Source organism: Diachasma alloeum, unplaced genomic scaffold (genome assembly GCF_001412515.2).
Source record: "Diachasma alloeum isolate Michigan unplaced genomic scaffold, Dall2.0 Dall_scaffold_00672, whole genome shotgun sequence".
In the NCBI taxonomy this organism is placed as follows: domain Eukaryota; kingdom Metazoa; phylum Arthropoda; class Insecta; order Hymenoptera; family Braconidae; genus Diachasma; species Diachasma alloeum.
The window spans coordinates 378465-386416 of record NW_021680804.1 but is presented as its reverse complement, the minus strand read 5'-3'; the positions used below and the strand labels follow the sequence as shown (position 1 = coordinate 386416).

General features: G+C 35.0%; 1 long non-coding RNA gene across 1 annotated transcript; it reads right to left on the bottom strand.

Annotated features, from left to right (window-relative positions):
• Nucleotides 1-6490: 6490 nt before the first annotated feature.
• Nucleotides 6491-6982, bottom strand: LOC107044070. The gene is made up of 3 exons (XR_001461294.1): nt 6966-6982; nt 6684-6784; nt 6491-6550 (listed from the first exon to the last, which is right to left on the bottom strand). It is a non-coding gene; the product is annotated as an uncharacterized LOC107044070 (long non-coding RNA).
• Nucleotides 6983-7952: the final 970 nt, after the last annotated feature.

The window sequence follows — 7952 nt, the reverse complement described above, 5'->3', positions numbered from 1 at the left end:
GAAGAAAAAATATTCTGCGTGAACCACTTCTAGCAGAAAATATTCTGAGTAAACCACTCCACTCACTGTTGCGTGAATCACTCCGAAGAGAAAAGTTTCTGCGGGAGCCACTCCACTCACTCTTGCGTGAATCACACGAAACAGAAAATATTCTGCCTGAATCACTCGCATCTATGCAAGTGCTAGGTGAACCACTCCCCTCTTGCGTGAATCGCTCCGAAGAGAAAATTTTCTGCGTGAGCCACTCCACTCACTCTTGCGTGAATCACTCCGAAAAAAAAAATTTCTGCGTGAGCCACTCCACTCACTCTCGCGTGAATTACTCCGAACAAAAAATATTCTGCCTGAATCACTCGCATCTATGCAAGTGCTGTGTGAACCTTGGGTTCTTTCACTCCTAAGAGAAAATTTTCTGCGTGAACCACTCCACAAATATTCTGCGTGATTCACTCACATCTATGCAAATGTTGCATAGACCTCTCCACTCACTCTTGCGTTAATCACTCCGAAGAGAAAATTATCTGCGTGAGCCACTCCACTCACTCTTGCGTGAATCACTCCGAAGAGAAAATATTCTGCGTGAACCAATCCACTTACTCCTGCATGAATCACTCAAACTACATTACCTGGTTACCTGCGGGTCTCACTCACTGCACTATCTACATGCCCGATGAACTACTCCGTGCCTTCGTGAATCACTCAGAAAATCCCATGGAGTGTACGGAGTGTACCCGGGTGATTCACGCAGGAGTGCGAATAGCCACTGATAAAAATAATTGCATATTTTTTCTGTGGGGGTTATAAATATCTCAGAAATAACTAATTTTTTTCCGTGGGGGTTATAAATATCTCAGAAATAACTAATTTCAGAAAAAAATATCAGAAGATTCGTTTTATATTCTCAACCAATTTTGGTCATCCTCTACCTTCTGGAAATATTGAGGGAATCACTTGCAGATACCCATCGATTCGATCTTTTTTTTCCACTCCAGTTGAAAATTCATAATTTAAATTGGAACGAATGTGCTATTTATTCACCACAATTTCCACGGGGTGAATATTTCATTTCATTCCAATGAAATCCGATGCATCCGACAGAAATATCTACTTTCACCACTTCTAATGGAAAGCCTGCTAAAACTAAATCCTTCCACTCAGACAAACTGACTTTATTTCACATATTCACGTCATAACTACTTATAACTGTGAATAATTTCTTTATGGATAGTAATGAATTCAATTTAATCATCAATTTGGATATATGGAGAATCCAATGAACTCCTCACGGGGCACCAACCTCCCCAGATTTTTCCAGACAAAGGAGCATGATCTGTTCAATAATTCCCCCACAATTGAAATTAATCAGATTATCCCTCGAAACTCTAACAATTAAATATTCACACTCCACAGTCTGTCTAACAATCTCCTGATGATGTGTATTAATTCTCGTACATAGCTACTACGTCCCCGGAGAAAGTCGGGGCGTATCANCAGACATATTTTCTGTACATTTCCATGAAAAAATTGCATGGATAGTTTATTATCAATTCTCCGCCTATCGATGTTGCATTCAATTTGAGAAGAAAAAAAATTACATTTGAATTTTTATTGAAATTCAGTATTTCGCGTATTGCAATAGTATATTTATAACCTAACGAGGTAAAATGAAGGAGTCGTAGGCACATGCGGAATTACAAACTGAAGAGACTCCCCATGGAAGAAAATCCGCACAGAAACGCAAGATCGCAAGATCTTCCCGCCAATTTTATTTGCTCGAGTCTGATTGGTTACGCGGTTGCGTCTCCGTATGGATTCTTGTCCATGGGCGGTCACCCTTAGGCTCCTCTATTTCACCTTCGAGCCTAGAGTGAAAATGAACAGTTAAATATAGATGCGTTGATCCTTTTCTTCTTAAGAATCTTTGACAAATTGTTCTATCTCAGTAACTATTGAATATATTGACCGAAAATTGGATATAGGAATGTTATTTGACAATCCTAACTAGTAGTCAATGTTTCAAAAGGTTTCCCTGATTTTAATCCATGTTATAGTGTTTAAGAGTGAATTCTGACCAAAAAAATTCAAAAACGGCAATATCTTGAAAAGTTTCTATAGAGGGGTATATATATTTTGATTGATGCAGATAGATGACATCAAGACGAACATTTTGAAAAAAAAAAATTGAAATCGGTTGTATAGTTTTTGAGATATTGAGCAAAATAGTTTCACATAAAAAGTTGAATATCTCCGAAACTACTGGTCCGATTTTGCTCATCCAAAATACCAAACTTTGTTATCACAAGACCTGAAATCCTACCAAGTTTGAAGTTTCTATCTCGATTATTTTTTAAGTTATGTTTACAAGCAATTTCAGCGAAAAAATGAAAAAACGAGAATAAAACCACATTGCTTGGGGTGTAATGGTCTTTTTTCGATCCATTTAGATAGATATCATCACGACGAGTATTTTGAAAAAAAAAATCGAATCGGTCGAATGGTTCAGGAGATATCGGCAAAAAACGATTTTTGAGGAATTGCTGTATCTCAGGAACCGCTCAACCGATCAAGCTGAAATTTAGCCCAGTTTTGAGTATCAATAGTACCAGAGAGCAGCCAAAATTTCAAGTTCTTTGCGCTAACCGTTCTCGACTTATGGGGGCAATTGGGGATATACGCACACACATGACCACAGACACATACATACAGACATTTTTTAAAAACATCATTTCTTCACGTTTCATGACATTTCTAGGCATTTCCACCCAAAATTAGGAAATCGAAAAAAATTACAATTACATAGCTTCCATTCGTAAGCAAAAATGAAATATCATGGACAGTTGACTACCAATTTTCAGGACATTGACACTGAATCCGATTTAGGGGGAAAAAATCGTGAAATTTCAGGTTTCACTGAAAATTCTGTAAAATTCCAAAATTTTAAGCGAAATAAAAACGAGAATTCCTTCATTTATTTGAATTTCCAATCTTATATGAATATTCAGTGTCAAATTACATTGAATTTTCAGTGAAATCTGAAAATTCATAATTTTTTTCCTCCTTAATCGCATTCAGTGTCACTGTCCTGAAAATTCAAGAATATATTTACCAGAATTTTCTAGTTTTCAATTCATGGAAAAAATGAAACGAAAATTTACAGTTCTGTTTGATTTTGTCGTTATTTCGCAAAAATTACTCTCAGGCTGGAATATTGATTTTTCATAAATAATTTAGGACACAACTCGTCATCTGAAAAAATTGCAATGTTTCTATTTAGTGAGCAGGTATTACATTTTAACTTCCTGTGCGAGAGAAATAGAGTGATTTTAGAAATTTGTCTAAATTTAGGGAAATGTTGGTTGGGACTTTGGTATGTTTTGTGTGACTGAGTATTTTAGACAAAGGCATGGTGGAGATANTGCGTGAATCACTCCGAAAAAAAAAATTTCTGCGTGAGCCACTCCACTCACTCTCGCGTGAATTACTCCGAACAAAAAAAATTCTGCCTGAATCACTCGCATCTATGCAAGTGCTGTGTGAACCTTGGGTTCTTTCACTCCTAAGAGAAAATTTTCTGCGTGAACCACTCCACAAATATTCTGCGTGATTCACTCACATCTATGCAAATGTTGCATAGACCTCTCCACTCACTCTTGCGTTAATCACTCCGAAGAGAAAATTATCTGCGTGAGCCACTCCACTCACTCTTGCGTGAATCACTCCGAAGAGAAAATATTCTGCGTGAACCAATCCACTTACTCCTGCATGAATCACTCAAACTACATTACCTGGTTACCTGCGGGTCTCACTCACTGCACTATCTACATGCCCGATGAACTACTCCGTGCCTTCGTGAATCACTCAGAAAATCCCATGGAGTGTACGGAGTGTACCCGGGTGATTCACGCAGGAGTGCGAATAGCCACTGATAAAAATAATTGCATATTTTTTCTGTGGGGGTTATAAATATCTCAGAAATAACTAATTTTTTTCCGTGGGGGTTATAAATATCTCAGAAATAACTAATTTCAGAAAAAAATATCAGAAGATTCGTTTTATATTCTCAACCAATTTTGGTCATCCTCTACCTTCTGGAAATATTGAGGGAATCACTTGCAGATACCCATCGATTCGATCTTTTTTTTCCACTCCAGTTGAAAATTCATAATTTAAATTGGAACGAATGTGCTATTTATTCACCACAATTTCCACGGGGTGAATATTTCATTTCATTCCAATGAAATCCGATGCATCCGACAGAAATATCTACTTTCACCACTTCTAATGGAAAGCCTGCTAAAACTAAATCCTTCCACTCAGACAAACTGACTTTATTTCACATATTCACGTCATAACTACTTATAACTGTGAATAATTTCTTTATGGATAGTAATGAATTCAATTTAATCATCAATTTGGATATATGGAGAATCCAATGAACTCCTCACGGGGCACCAACCTCCCCAGATTTTTCCAGACAAAGGAGCATGATCTGTTCAATAATTCCCCCACAATTGAAATTAATCAGATTATCCCTCGAAACTCTAACAATTAAATATTCACACTCCACAGTCTGTCTAACAATCTCCTGATGATGTGTATTAATTCTCGTACATAGCTACTACGTCCCCGGAGAAAGTCGGGGCGTATCACCAGCACCGCCTCTTCCTCCTCACTACACGTCTGCCACACACAGCCTGATGATCGTAACTTCGTGACGTAAGCCCAACTCACTCGTTCCATTTGTGCCCTTGCGTACGATCAAACCTATGTGAAGTAACAAAAAGTAACAATTCTCCTGGTCTGGTCCCTTGTCTCCTCGTTTCCGTGATCATTTCGATGAAAATCGGAGAAGGATTGCGGGAATGTATGGGTTTGTCGTCTATAAGCCGGCATCCAGCACCTCCAGGGGTTTTCAATCAACAGAAGTTTATTGCATTTTGTGCAAGAGATACTTCGTTTGAATTGATGGTAATTTATTTCTTATTTGTCGAGATGAAAATTTATGTGTTTCAAGCGATTGATTTTTGTCATATCGCAGAAATTGTTTTGCGGACAAGTTTGTAAACATTTTCCAAAGAATGGCAGCAAATTCGAATTAGGTCGGTAAAGATTTTTGAAATTTCAAGATTCAAATATAATTCAAGTGAATTCACATAGTTTCATGTTTCATGTTTTTCTAACACTGTTAGAAAAACAAACAGTATGACGGAAGCTATTTGACAGATCACTCATGACTGTTACTTTTTGTGTAAATNTAAGAGTGAATTCTGACCAAAAAAATTCAAAAACGGCAATATCTTGAAAAGTTTCTATAGAGGGGTATATATATTTTGATTGATGCAGATAGATGACATCAAGACGAACANGCTTTTGATGTACCATAGACTCTGCCCCTTTTACGTATGTACGTTTTTTCTTCCACCCATGAAAATAGAGAAGCAGCAACATTTTGAAATTTAGCTGAATAATATTATACCTTGAGAGCGGAGTTACTGTTTTAAAAAATTTCAATCATGACTTTTTTTTGTTTCGTTCTTACGATTCTTCATATAATTCAACAATTATTCCTTAAAATTACATAATGAGACTATAATTTCTAACTCTATTATTACATAATAATACTCTCTTTTAAACGTTCATTCTTCTGACTGTATTGTGACTCTCTCATCGAGTTCGATCTGGCCATAANAAGCTGAAATTTAGCCCAGTTTTGAGTATCAATAGTACCAGAGAGCAGCCAAAATTTCAAGTTCTTTGCGCTAACCGTTCTCGACTTATGGGGGCAATTGGGGATATACGCACACACATGACCACAGACACATACATACAGACATTTTTTAAAAACATCATTTCTTCACGTTTCATGACNACAATTATTCCTTAAAATTACATAATGAGACTATAATTTCTAACTCTATTATTACATAATAATACTCTCTTTTAAACGTTCATTCTTCTGACTGTATTGTGACTCTCTCATCGAGTTCGATCTGGCCATAAAAACTTATTTGCGATCCACTGTATACGCTCCATTCGAACTTGTCAAATTCATCGTCATCATAGACCCCAAACCAGTTGGTGAAGGTATTTTCCTTCTTCGGAATTGCATTCTTTATGTATATCAGCTATTCAAAGATATTATTCGATTATCATTAATTAACTTCAATTTTTTTTCCTTTCATGTCGGACCAACTCACTTTATGAAATGGATCATCGTATAACAATGCCACCATCATGTTTGCATCGTAGATTTTCCCTTTATAATATTTCCGAGTTGTGTCATGATGTCCATTGAAGATGATCAAAGGGAGAAATATTGCACCTTCATCTCTCCGCAATCCAACCTCACTCATTATTAGGCCTGTCACACTATTATAATTTTGGTCCGAATTATTATATTTTCTGTAATTAAATCTCCTACCACTCAGCCAATTACGGTCAATCAAGCAGCAATTATAATAATTGTACGAAGAAATCATAGAAAAACTAATTTCATTTGTCGCCAACGTTTCGAACACTCAAAGTGTCCTTCATCAGGGCATCATTTATTCTGTGTTATGAAAACAAAAAGATATATAAATACATATAAAAATCACAAAGAAACAAAACTATTGCACAATTTCAGTAATAACTATGTATAAAACCGTCTCAAAAGTTTACAAAATAATTATTAATGTTGTTACCTAATTAATCCATTTGGTCTTAAGGATTATCACAAAAATATCACCAATCTATATCCAAAAACTGACAAATACCGCTTATATCTGTCAGTGCTCTCCATAACCTAAAAATGACCCAATGTGAATCTTTCAAATTTTATAATTTAACTGCAACTATACACGAAATTTCAATGTTATGTTATTAGCATAATCAATTATTGTAAAAACTATGTTAACAAACACTGTCAAAACATCATGAAAATGCGAAAAACAAGAAAATTATTAATGAGATGAAATTATACATACTACTGCTGTTGTCATTTCATATGAAGAGAACAAAAGTTACCAAATATCACCAGACATTACGAAAAATTACTAGATTAAATGTCATCAATTCAAATCCATTATCACATTGTGTCATCAAGGTCATTATTACAAATTCATCAATAAAAATTATTTCATTATATTAAATTTACACTTTTAAAGACTAACCGACTAGTGTCAATTATTTTTAATTTTTAAAGAGCGCAATATGAGGAATTAGTGAAATTTGATTAAATGATCATAAGAATTGCCGAGTTTTTTACAATCATTCATGAAATTAACAGTGATGTTATTGTATTTTTTTATGTAGAACATTTCAAGAATGTTAAGATTATCATTCGGTTTTGCATTCCCTAAGATAACAGTATTATCAAAGTCAAAATGATGATGAAATTCTTTTGAATGACTTGACAAACCAGTTCTATATAAGTCAGGATTCCGTTCACTTCTTCTGTGCTCTTTTTCTCTTTTCTCAAAACATCTCGTTGTTTTGCCAATGTAAACTTTATTGCAATCGCCACATGGAATTTTGTAAATAACATTATATCTTGCATTTCTATGTATTTGGTCTTTCGTTGACTTATAATAATTACCAATCTTGTTTGTAATAGTTGATAATACTCTTACACCAAACTGAAGACAACATTCTTTCAAACTATTAGTCAACATATAAGAAAATGGAACAATCAAGGTTTTTTTGTACTCAATTGGATCTTTCTGTATGACCATCCCATCATTATTTTTGTTATCAACAATCATTTGTATTCTATTTTCCAAAATTTTACTGAAAAAACTAATTGGGTAATCATTAAAAATTAAAATCTTTTTAACCAACTTAATGTTATCATCAACAAACCTTGTATCACAAATTTTAAAAACCCTATCAGCCAAATTAAGAACTATAGCTCGTTTCTGTGAAATAGGATGCATAGAGTTGAAATTTAACATTCTCCCTGACCAAGTAGTCTT